A 12,862-nucleotide genomic window follows, 5' to 3' on the forward strand; every position below is an offset into this window, starting at 1 on the left:
CCACTGACTGATACAGCTGCCTGTGCTGGGTCCTTTATCAGGAAGAACTGCTCTCCTGGACTAACAACCATATGCAGATCTGGGGGAGACTCTGGCTGCGTATTACATTCTTGCCTCAAGCCCAGATAAATGGCCATTACTACATATGCCCTTCCTTACTGTTAGGTGATCAATACTGAATGCAAACAGATATCCAAAGAAACAAAAAATAATGAATTTTGCAAATGTGTGTTCCCTGTCTCCCTTTCTCCTTATTATTTCCATATCTCATACAAATTTTTTACCTTTCCTAGTAAGCATTTCGCATATGTGTGCCTACAGCTGAACACATTTGTTCCCTGGCTCTTTCTATCCTCTATTAAATGTGGTAATGCATCAATTCTTTCTCCAGACCTTTAGTAATACCCTGTTCTCAATAAGCTGTCATAAATCTTTTCTATAAGGTTTCCAGTTCCCCTTTCTTCCACTGGGGATTTAAGTCATCTGGGTCTAGTGCTTTGTTGGCTTTCAGTAGTTCTAATTGCCTTCTTATCTGTTTTATGATGAGGGCAAAGCCTTTCAACAATTCGCTCCCCCAAGCCTAGGAAAACATGCCTCAGTCCCTAGGATGTTATCTTCTTTCCTTTTGTGTGCAGTGTAGTGAAAAAATAATTTAGACCTGCAGCATATTAGCCATCTATCACTATTTTTCTTCTTTGTTCCTCTAGTATTCTTCCTGTATCTTTTTGTTTTGATAGCATGCTTCCCCCGCAACCCCACCCCCACGTCCCAATCTTTTCTCTCTTGTTTTTTTTTCCATTTAAGCATTATCTTTGCTTACATGTTTCATTGTTTTGGTTTTGTCCCATATGTCTTTGTTCATTTCCTTCTGTGGGAAATACGAACTTCTGACAGCCTGCTCCCATTCTCCCTTCTTTATCCTGCAGATTCTGCTTTTTTCCAGAATTTTATATTTTACTGCTGCATGTATTTTGCAAAATAGTACATGTAAAGGCAACTTCTCCTCATCCAACTAAATAGGGATCTATAAAATTTCACCTGTAGCCATTTCAGTAATTCTAAATATGTATTTCCTTGCCAAGTGAATATTGTTTAATATCTCCCTTTATTAATTCCCTAGAACTGTAGGGATTAGCCAAAAATCCTATTGTTCCTACCACTGTCCAAACAAAAAGACAATCACATTGGCTGAGATTTTAAAAGCTCTCACTGCATGCTCTAAAGTTGGTGTGTGGTGTGTTTTGCAGTCTCTTTTTTTTTTTTTTTAATTTTACAATGGCCCTGGTCCTTTTTTTGTCTTTGTGTGGTAGCACGTTACTCAGTCTGGGAGGGGGAACAAAATGAAAATTCACTGAATGCAAATCAATTCCACAAGAGACTGGGAAATGCAAAATCCGTATATCTACATGATCAGATTAAATTTAGGCATATGAAAATGAACTATAGGTAAAAGCACTAATTGTAAAAGCTTTAGTTATGCTTGTCCTTTCCCCCTGATATCTATAAAATGATGAATAGTAATCTGGCGTTTGCAGATGAAACAAAATTATTTGATTTCTGGACAGTTTCAGTAACACACCCCCCTTCATAAATGCCTAGCATATACGTATATTCTGCACCCTTTCAGAGTATGCTTTTCCAGCCTCTATTGTGATCTTTTTCTAATCATCGTCCTCTTTTGACTGACATCCTAAAGTCCCAGTACTCTTCCTCAAGAGAGACTGAAGTTTGGCCATGGGTGAGCTATCCTGTGAGGCCACTGACATGGCCTCCCAGAGGTTTAATCTTCCTGTCTCTTAATTCTGTCCTAACCTTAGGACACTGTGAGAGCAACTGTATGCTTCGATGGAGCAAGGATGAAGCCTTGGCAACCACACTGTGTTTACTGAATCTACCCACATGCAGTTGTGCAGCTTTCACTGCAGAGCTCTCTGTTCACCATGTGCAGCACATGTGGTTGCTTGTACCAGCACACTTGCATATTGTGTTGCCAGCACTTCATAACACGTCCCTTCAAAGTCAGGGGCACAGACATAGTGCAGAGAGAGGCCTCTTCTTGTTAATATGGTACTAAAGTGCCCGTCCTGTTGTGTTCATGCACTTGACTGCTTGGTGAGGAGAAAAGGGAGGCACAGCATGATCCCCTACAGAGCAAGTATACAATTTGAGGAAGGTATGTAGACCACTGCCTGGAGGGCCCAGCTGGGACTGGAGGCCTATTTATTGGTCTAAAACAAACTGCTGAAGAACAATCTCTCCAAGGTAGGGAATACTAACATCTTATTTCTCTTCTCCTAGACTTGAGGTGGCATCAGGAGGGCTGGAGGAAGAAAGTCACTGCTCACCCTGTGACTCTGAAAAACACCATCCTTGTGGGGTGAGGAAAATCCCTTGTCACCTGCTGGAGAGGGGAGGAAAAGCAGTTCAAAGTGAACATGCATGCCTCCACCCTCATGCTGCCTCCAGCATGGATGATGGTGAGAATTGCTGTGGCCTCCTAACCAAGCTGATGACCTGGGTGTGCCCTAGATCACTCTGTAGGGGTGGTAGGACGGCTTGTTTTCCAGTATGTGCATTAGTATGGGTCATCAGTATGGGTTACTGCGCATTGGGTACTGGAGAGACTCACAGGCTGCTCCTTTAAGGCTCTCTGGCAGCAGGCGTTACTCGCTCTGAGTGCTCAGACTCACTGGATTTGCCAGGCATCTGCTATGGGTGTTTGGGGAGTTGCTGTTTTGAGGTTAGGGCAGGAATCAAGCTTCACAGTGACCTTCATCATCTGCTGGGGATTAGGTCGGGATAAAGTGCAGGGCAGGGACACCACCATGGGAAGCGCTGAACATCTCTACATTTCAGCAAACTACCTTTCCCAGCAACTGCACGTGCATGCAGGAAGCCCTTTTGCCCAGAAGGGCACAGTAGTAAAATCAGCACAGCAGCCTTTTTTCAAGTTTTCTTCACCTCATCTTACAGACTACTCCAAGGAGCTTCTGTCAGCTGGGCTTTAGTTGATGAGTAGTTCTCTGCTGCTTTTACAAAGGTTGTGGGGAATGCAAGAACTACCCATGACTGGGAGCAGAGGCTCAAATGCAAGCGTTCTTCTGCAGGAGAGCTCTCCTACCCTCCCATTTTTGGGTTCATGTTCCTGTGAGCAGCCAAAAAGGTGAGTTGTTCTACCAGCATTGGCACTTGGGCACCCAGTCAGGCTACCTGAGAAGGTGGCACCTACTGCATCCATTATGTTAGTCCAGGAGAGACTGGTCACAGGACTGGTACCTGCAGATGGTGGGAGCAAGTAGCTGCTTGTCATAGGAACCTGCAGAAGCACTAAAAGACAGAAAGTCAAATCTCTTCTTTTTTCTTTTTTTTTTTTTTTTGCTTTCTACTTTTCAAAAGAAGTTCTCCCCTCCCCTCCCCACAGGTGGAACGCCTTGTTGATATCACTCTGGAGACTGTGATAATGAACAGGTTTCATTGAGCTCCTGGGCAGACAGCCCATTATCTCAATTGGAGATTCGTAGTCAAAAAGCTGAAAGGGCTTTTAGCCCTGACTGGTTTATTGTACTTTTGTAGTTACTTTAGGTGTTAAAGGGGCATCTTATTTCTCAGATGTATCTAACAGCCCTTGTTTATGTTCCGTGTCCTTTCTGAGTAATCTCTCACTGCTCAAATCCATTAGGGGGGCTGTAGAGGTCCTTTATTCTGGATGGATGATGAAGGATTGTGTATGATCCCATAAAAAGGGACCTTTCTCTCAGTGTTTGTGACTGAGCTGTACCTAACCTGACCTGGTCCTCATAAGCCAGGGTGGTCCTCCTAGGAATGATGACTAGCTGCGAATTCTTCCCATTTTGAAATCACTTAGCTGGAAGGAATCTGGCCTATCCGTACACATTTTGGTGCTGCTTTGACCAGTGTGAACTAGTCTCAATGAGAAGGTGGGGCTGTAAATAATACAGAATCTCCCAGTTTTTCTGCTTTACAAACAAGATCTATAGAATGGTATTATATCTGCCTTGACAGCAGCTGCTGTGTGTGGGGCCTTTGCCATTAGCTTGCACTACACAATCTGGAAAATGGCACATTTGAAGTGTAGATGTGTGTCTGATTTCTTGTCTTCATTCTTTTACAGGAAAGCAGAATATGCTTGTAACCTGACATGCGTATCATCCGAATCATCTTTGCCTCAAACTCCAGGCAGCAAGCCTGGAGCCTCTCATAGAAAAGAAGGCAGCTCAGGCTGCATGCCAAGGAGGCAGGGGAAGGGTAAACTCCAGAGTTCTTTACTTAACCTTTTCAGTCGTGTATGGTGTATTCACTGGCTTGTCCTTAAGGAACAGCCCCTGGTCAGGAGCTACAGTGGTGACATAACTAAGGAGGAAGGTCTGACAGCTGGTGAGGAGGGATATGTGAATGCAGTTATGATTAGTAAAGTGTTACTGCTTGCCTCAGCAGTGTCCTGGGATATTTTACCTCTTTTTTTTTTTTTTTTTTTTTTTTTTTTTCCTGTTAAGGTGAGGAAGAAAGCAGTTTTCTACATTTGTAGCCAGATGTAAAAGACTGTTAGCAAAGAGGCAGAGGGGAAGGTATAGAGGAGTCACAGAAGTCAGCTGGAGTCACATTGGTTATTTAATTGCAGCAAGAAAAGACAAACAAGCAAGTAGCTTTGCAAAAAGAAAGGACAGAATCATGGTATCATAAAATTATTTAGGTTGGAAAAGACCTTTAAGATCATTGAGTCCAACTGCTAACCTAACCCTACCAAGTCCACCACTAAACCATGTCCTGAAGCGCCACAGCTACACATCTTTTAAATACCTCCAGGGATGGTGACTCAGCCACTTCCCTGGGCAGCCTGTTCCAGTGCTTGACAACCCTATCAGTGAAGAATTTTTTTCCTAAGATCCAATTTAAACCTCCCCTGACATGCAACTTGAGGCCATTTCCTCTTGTCCTATCACTTGTTGCCTGGGAGAATAAATGGAGACTCACCTCCCTACAGCCTCCTTTCAGGTAGTTGTAGATAGTGATAATATCTCCCCTGAGCCTCCTTTTCTCCAGGTTAAACCTTAGTTCCCTCAGCCATCTGTCATAGCGCTTGCTCACGAAAAACTTCACCAGCTTCATTGCTCTTGTTTGTACACACTCCAGCACGTCAGAGTCTTCCTTGCAGTGAGGGGCCCAAAACTGAACACAGTATTCAAGGTGCAGCCCCACCAGTGCCCAGTACAGGGGGACAATCTCTGCCCCAGCCCTGCTGGCCACACAGTTTCTGACACAAGCCAGGGTGCTGCTGGCCTCCTTGGCCACCTGGGCACACTGTTGGCTCATGGCCAGCCGGCTGCCGACCAGCACCCCCAGGCCCTTTCCCACCAGGCCCTTTCCAGCCGCTCTGCCCCAGCCTGTAGCGCTGTGTGGGGCTGGTGTGACCCAGGTGCAGGACCCGGCACGGAGCCTTCTTGAACCTCATCCAGCTGGCCTCAGCCCATCGGTCCGGCATGTCCAGACCCCTCTGCAGAGCCTCCTGCCCTCCTGCAGAGCAACGCTGCTGCCCAGCTTGGTGTCATCTGCAAACTTACTGAGGGTGCACTCGATCCCCTCGTCCAGATCAAGAAAGATCCAGCCCCAGTACTGAGCCCTAGGCAACACCACTTGTGACCAGCCACCAACTGGATTTGACTCCATTCACCACCACTCTTTGGGCCAGGCCATCCAGCCAGTTTTTTACTTAGCACAGAGTACACCTGTCCAAGCATGAGCAGCCAGTTTCTCCAGGAGAATGCAGTGGGAGGTGGTGTCAAAGACTTTATTGAAGTCCAGGTAAACAACTTCCACAGCCTTTCACTCATCCACTGAGCAAATCATATTGTCATAGAAGGTAATCACATTTGTCAAGGAGAACCTGCCTTTCATAAACCCATGCTGGCTGGGCCTGATCACCTGGCTGTCCTGTACATACTGTGTGATGGCACTCAAGATGATCTGCTTTTTAACTTTCCCTGACACCAAGGTCAGGCGGACAGGTCTGTAGCTCCCCAGATCCTCCTCCTGGCCCTTCTTGTATATGGACATCTCATTCACGAACTTCCAGTCAACTGGGACCTCCCTGGTTAGCCGGAAGTGGCTGAAAGAAGAAATAGAAGAAACCTATTTGAAAATAAGGAAGATTGAGGTGAAAGGAGCTTTTAAAGAAACTATAGCAAGGTAGCAGGAGAGAGAGAGAAAATGAAAGAGAAACTGAGCTGTGTAATTTATTTGGGTTTTTTCTTCCATATTGGTTCCTTTTCTTGCTTCTGAGCGCTATACATAACTCTAAATAGACATTTTATACTATAAAGGAATCCACTAATGACTCCAGAATTGAAAGTTTATGAAAATTATTTTGAAAGAATGACTAAGACTTATTTCATATGGTATTTTTTTTTAATTTCATGCAGTATTTATGTTTAAAGGCTAGGAATAAAGTTTTTCCTCAGTGACTTCTTGGAGGTGACCTGACTTTCCATTCAATAGTTTCTAATACTCCTAATAATATCTTCTAATAAGATGGACAGAGAATGACCCTTTTCTACAGAAGCACAATGTTTTAGCACAAATGTAGCTGGATGGCTGATTTACATGAGGACATATTGTGTGAGCCCTTAGTGGGATTTTTCTGTACCATTAGCTTTTACACATGTTTTTATTTTATTGAATATGCTTGTATTTCACTTCAGAGAGAAAACATTCATATACCGTATAGTTACAAATTAATTTTTATGCAATAATTAGTACTAACTCTGTGAACTTGCCATAATATGTTGATTATGGACAAGAGGAAAAAGCTTTCTGTAATCTTCCCAGAGACTGTTCCTTCAGCAACCTTCAAGCTTGCTGTTTGATGATACTTTTCATACAGGTCGTGAACAAAGCAAATCCATCTTAATCTATTTTAATGGTATTTGCATTCCATCCTTTTTACGTATCAAATGGATTTGCTCCATAAAAATCTTCCTAGAACTCTGCTGAAAGGGAAACTCCTAAGTACTTCAGAAGGGCTTTTATGCCTCTTAACTAGTTTAAACGTAAAGCCCTGACCTTGAGAGCTTGTGTCCTCAAAATACTACGTCAGTACTCAATACCTGAGACTTCCCACTTCTACCTGGATGTAAAAAACAGTCAGAGTCCAAGTACTGAGCAGGGACATATGTTCTCTTTGGATTTGAGGGGAATGAAGTGCTGTGTTTAAGCACTTCATTTAGTGTTTTTTTGTGAGCATAGGCCAATGTAGCAACAGACTACAGCTGCATTATTTCGGAGGTGAGTTGAACTGCTTTCAAATAGCATTGTCCCTGTCTGTCTTCTGCCTCCCTATAGCCTAAGAGTAAGTTTGGCATGGGTGCTATGGAAAAACACTTGTAAAGAAAAAAAGATCACATTAGTAAAATTGATGCAGTAAAATGGAAGGTTTAAAATATGTTTTTCTGTTTGGTCTTCCTGCAAGACAGTTTTGGCCAAAAAAGAAACACCAAAACAAACGTAGCTACTTCACAACAATAACGTCTAATATAAAGTAAGTAAAAATAATTTCATATTAGGTAAAAAAGAAGTAACTGTATTGGTGCAACCAGTGTATAAAGAGGTAGTGCTTTTTATTTCTGACACCTAGTGCTTTGCTCTAACAAGAAAACGATTATTTTTTTTCAATGCACAGCATCAAAGCAGAAATGTGGCAGAAGCAGACAGAGGAGATAAGTTAGCACTGTGTGTGAAGCAGCATGCAAGTATTCCCAGCTAAGGCAGCCTATGCTTCTGTAACATGCTTCTCAGAAGCACAGCACGGACTGCAGCTCTTGGCCACGGCCATGTTTTGCCTGACAGGTTCTAAGCTCTGCTTGGAAGTGGAGAGGCTGGTGGTATAATCTGACTCCAAACCTGATACAGGACTGCTTTCGTTCAAGTATGAGAAGATGAATATTTAATATTTCTCTTTAGACCTGAAAAGTGGTTCTCTCTGTGGCCCTACTGTGGGGGTGTCAGCCTTGCTTGTCATGTTAAAAATCTTCTAATTTCAGAAAAATTAGTCTAGTGGGATTTTCTAGGGGATGCATCACCTGACTATTGTTTGGCCACCTTTTTCTTATTGTTCTGGGAACAAAAATTTGGAGACCTGAGGCACAAACTACTGGTGTAATTGCTACATCTCTTCTGATTAGGTAATGCCCATTGAAAAAAAAAGAGTTGTAGAAATGTAGACATGTTCATTTAGTCAGATGATTTCATATTTGAGTCTGAGGAAAGCAGTGGCTCTGTTCAAGAAGTGTATGATTTAAGAATGGTCAAAATGTTGAGCATGGGATGGGATAGTCCTACAGAAAGGATTAACAGCAGAACATTAAGTGCTGTGTTGATACCAGCAAATAACCACATTCTAGTACCAATACCTCCCAGGAAACAACTGTCACTCTTTTTCACTTGTACCTTATAATGAATAAGTCTACTAATTTCCAGGATTAGAGCAGTGTATGGAAACAGTACTCCCCTAAACTGTACCAGTATGCCAGGAGGAACAAGAAAAGGCAATTGATTCCCAGTTCAACAGACTTTTCAAGACAATATCTATTGTTTTCCTTGAATTCTGTTTAATAAACTACCAGGCCCCATTCAAAAAAATATGTTCTTTGATCCTGAGAAGACAGGCAAATCAAGGTATCTAAAGTCTCACTGATCACAGAGAAAAATCGAAGTGCCAGAATCAAAGGCTAGATGATAGCAAAGACTGCACTGCACAGGACAGATATATTTGGACCTGTTTAGTGACAACTGTTCAAACAGAAGTCGCATCCTGATTATGCGTCCAGTATTTTAGAAGATAAAGACGAGATTCACCTTCAGCCTGACCACTGACAGATTCTGTTTTCACGTGCAAGGCTGAGGTTCTTTTTAGACAACCTCCAATTATCTCCCCATAAGGCCAGCTGGCTTTCACAAATGTGAAATGCTGTTCTACGTTCACAGTCATCATGAAATATTTCACATACTTAGCAACCCCCTTATCTTCCTTCTCTGTAGCTTGTGGGCTTCCTCTCAGTGGCAGTACCTTTGACTAAAGTGTAAAGAACCATGTGGAAATCAGTCTAAAAAGAATTGCTGGAGGCATTTGACTTCCTTTGTGGAGACATGGCATATCAGTTTTCAAATGACAGATGAGAGCAGTTGTTCTGAGACTTTAATTCTTTTCCTTTTCAGCCCTTTTATTTGGTAAGAGGAATTACAAACATTCATATGAGGACATACAGGAAATGAAATTGTTTTAGTTACTGTGTCTAGATGACACAACTTGCTATGTCAACACAAGTAAAAAGCCTCTACAGATTCTCTTTTTTCAGAAGATCTGTACCCTTGCTGACATAAAAAGATTGAGAAAGCTTGGTAGTGCTTACCTCTGCCTTACCATCTGTGCAGACCCAGAGCTGGCTTTTGATTCAGTTTCACACATTCATCCAACCAGTTTAACGGACTGGAGGCTTGGGGTATGCATAATCTTGCAATTTGCAGCCAGAGGTTCATGACACAACTAAAGAAAAGAAATGCATGTGATTGAATGTCCAATCAGGTTTTAAGCCTCAGCTCTATCTTAACTTGGCTCATGCTGCTGGATTTAGTGAAATATGAAAAGCATTCTTTATCCTGCACAGACTATATCATATTAAGAACAAATTGCATTTCAGCAAATATTTTCCTTCTGTGGAATAGATTTTTTTCACTTCATATTATTCTTCAGAACATGATGAACTTGCGCTTAGCCTTCATTGCATAAATTTAGTTTGATTACCTAATTTCCTTCTAGTGTATGGTAATAGGGCTTGCAGATAGCAGAGACATAAGTTTAATTGTTTGATAGTTTGACCTGTCTCATACGGCATTCTCATAAGCAACCGAGGAAGTATTGCCTAGGCAAAACTACAGCTAGAAAGGCTTGCAAGAGTGCTGGAGAATAAGACTAGAAATCATAACAATTGCAACTAATTGAAAAAAACATCCCAAAACAATAAAGTCCAGTTCAATACAGATGAATATAAAATACCACTCTTGGGAATAACAAATTGCTAAAAAAAAAATAAATACTAACCAGTATGTTACTAGCAAAGGATTTGAGAATTATAATGGTTCACAAGCTAAATGTCATTAAAAAAGTTGTGCCAATGGAGAAGGGGGAACAGGGGTGCTGTAAGTTAAAATTCATTCCTCTCTTCTTAGCATTAGTAGGGCTTTAGCTAGACTGCTGTGTCCAGCCTTCCGTAGGTACCACAGGTAAAGAAGAATGCAGGCCAGCTGGGAGAAAAGCCAGAGAAAATCAGTAGGGATGATTTAGAACTAAAAATTTGGGATTGTTTATTCTAGAGAAGAAAAAGTTGAGAGGAGACATGATAAATCTTCCAATACATAAAATATTGCTGCAGAGCAGAAAAGGTTATTCATTCAGGGTGGTACAAGAAGCTATAGTTTTAACTACAGCAGGGGAGGTCTAGGTAAGGTTTTAGGAAAAGATTTCTGAGGACAAGAATGGTCATGCACTGGAAAAGACCATGCTGGGGAAGTGTGGAATACCGAGGGAGAGAGATTAGACAAACTTCTTACTTAAATTATGTAGGAACATTTGATTATATCCTGTCTGTTCTGACCTGAAATCATGCTTAGTGGCTATGTTATTTGGAAAACTCACTAAAAAGAGGGTGCTGTATGTAAGCACAGAGCCAAGAAAGCATGAAAAGAGAAACTTCAGGAAAATTTGTGTCATACAAAGCCCCACTTGCTGTCGGTGTAGCTCTGGTACTAAAGGTTCTTGATTAATTCACTACTGTTGAATGAGTCTAGACTTACCTTTTGTTCAGTCAGGTTTGATCTCTGTACAGTGTCATCCTTTTTTTCCATGATTAGAGTTGCTGTCTGTATTCTCCCTTCCTAATGTTGACTATATTTCTGAGAGGTATAGTGCATATTTATTTAGTGGTATGTGAATAAATACCACCTCAGTCTCCAAACTCTCTTTTTAGATACATTCACACCATTCAGAAAATGTGTGCTTTAGTTGTTCAGGGTAGAAATCAATAGATAACTTGAGGCACTGAGTCTTTATGCAAGACATCTTTGGACTTGCCCTTCAGCTGAATAGTTTAAGATGTTTTTCTTCTAAAACTGCATTCCACACAGGGTGACCAGGAGCCATATATTGTCTGTCCATAGCTGTGTGATATTATACTAGCTTACTCAAATATATCTGAATGCCTGTGGTTTTTTGTGGTCACAGGGGGCTACTGCTCCAAAAGTCACATGGTATCATTATGGAAATAGCGAAGAGTTTGTCGCTATTAGAAGCTCTTTTCTTGCCTCTCTCCCTCCTGTTTGGAACCTGAACTAAACCTGTGATCTGACAACTGAAAGGCCAACTGATATATGCAAAATACAGATGAGACCTAAACACTAGAATGGTGGCCAGGTCGGGGAGAGCAACACTCCACTGTCTGCTGCCAGTCTCAGTAATGTAGCTGCTTTGACTAACAGTTCACAAAAAGCATTTTCAAAACAAAGGAAAAATGGTTGCTTACCCTTCTGTAGTTTTTCTCATCTGGTAAGAAGCCCCAGATTTCTGCATGTTCTGGTGCTGTCAAAAAGCATGGACTTAAATGGAACTGTAACAGAGGAAGAATGCCAGCTGTTCTACAGCTCTGTAGGGTAAATAAACATTTATTTTCTATATTGAAAGCAGAACTATCACAGAATATTATGTAGTGTATATATTATGCATTGTGAAGCCTCTTATGCCATGTACTTTTACTCAAAATGCCTGGCTGGGCTTTCCCATGCCTACGAACCATGGTTCCCTGGCTAAGATCCTTACACAGCTGCAGTATTTTTTCCAGCTCCTTCCTCAGCCTGTGGGGTCTTCTCTTGTGATTCTGTTCCTCCAAATTTTATTTACAGTAACCTACTGACTGTGGCATACTAAGATTGTTCAGATGCCAGCTGATTTTCAAGTGCTGTATTCTTCTGGTGCATGTGGCAGTGCTTGTCTGGTATGGATTTTGTAATTTTAGTCACTCACAGCATGAGAATAAGGATCTTTCTTGGTGCACTGAAGGGGTTCTGACAGCAGGTGAGTGACTTTCTTTAAGGAATAATGCCACTGTCCTTGATAAGAATGACAGAGTCACAGGAAAAACACCTTTTCCTGTTTCTAACCGTTGAGCTTTATGAATAAGTAAGTATTCAATACGAACTCCTGTTACTGCAGTAAAACACCATACTTCCTGAATAAATTAACCTTTTAAACAGCACAGGTTACAAGAATCAGGACTAATATCTAGACAGATTTCACACCATTAAAATATACTGCATTCTCACTATAATTATATTCAGTAACAATGATGAATTCAAGTTTCAGACCATGAAGAAGTTTACCAGAAAAACTGTTACAAATTGACTAGAAATGAAGTCTGTGGATGAAGCTTGTCTTCTAAGAACAGAGCTTGAGAAGAAAGATATGTGCTTGTTTTACTTTACATTCTAATCCCCTCCTGAAACTGGGCCTGATACTAATTACTTTGGCTATGAAGAGCGTGTTGTCTTCACATCAGTATTTCTAAAAAGTTTTTTATTGGAGTTCCTGCCATTCCTCTCCTGTCCATTCCCTGTCCTAAGATTGTAGCTGAGAATATGCTGTCCTGTCTGTTTGTAAAAAGTCGTACACCCGGGCTATAAACTATCTTCTGAAAAATATCTTTTTGCATTTTGAAAATCTAGATAGCTACTGAATTCAGATGTATTTCTCACTTGTGCATTCATATTTCTGGTTAAGCTCAGGAATTCCAAAAATAATATC

The 12,862-nt window shown here is 41.5% G+C and overlaps 1 pseudogene; it reads right to left on the reverse strand.

Annotated features, from left to right (window-relative positions):
• Positions 1-4,773: 4,773 nt before the first annotated feature.
• Positions 4,774-10,914, reverse strand: LOC119140986 (annotated as a pseudogene).
• Positions 10,915-12,862: the final 1,948 nt, after the last annotated feature.

Source organism: Falco rusticolus, chromosome Z (genome assembly GCF_015220075.1).
Source record: "Falco rusticolus isolate bFalRus1 chromosome Z, bFalRus1.pri, whole genome shotgun sequence".
NCBI lineage: Eukaryota > Metazoa > Chordata > Aves > Falconiformes > Falconidae > Falco > Falco rusticolus.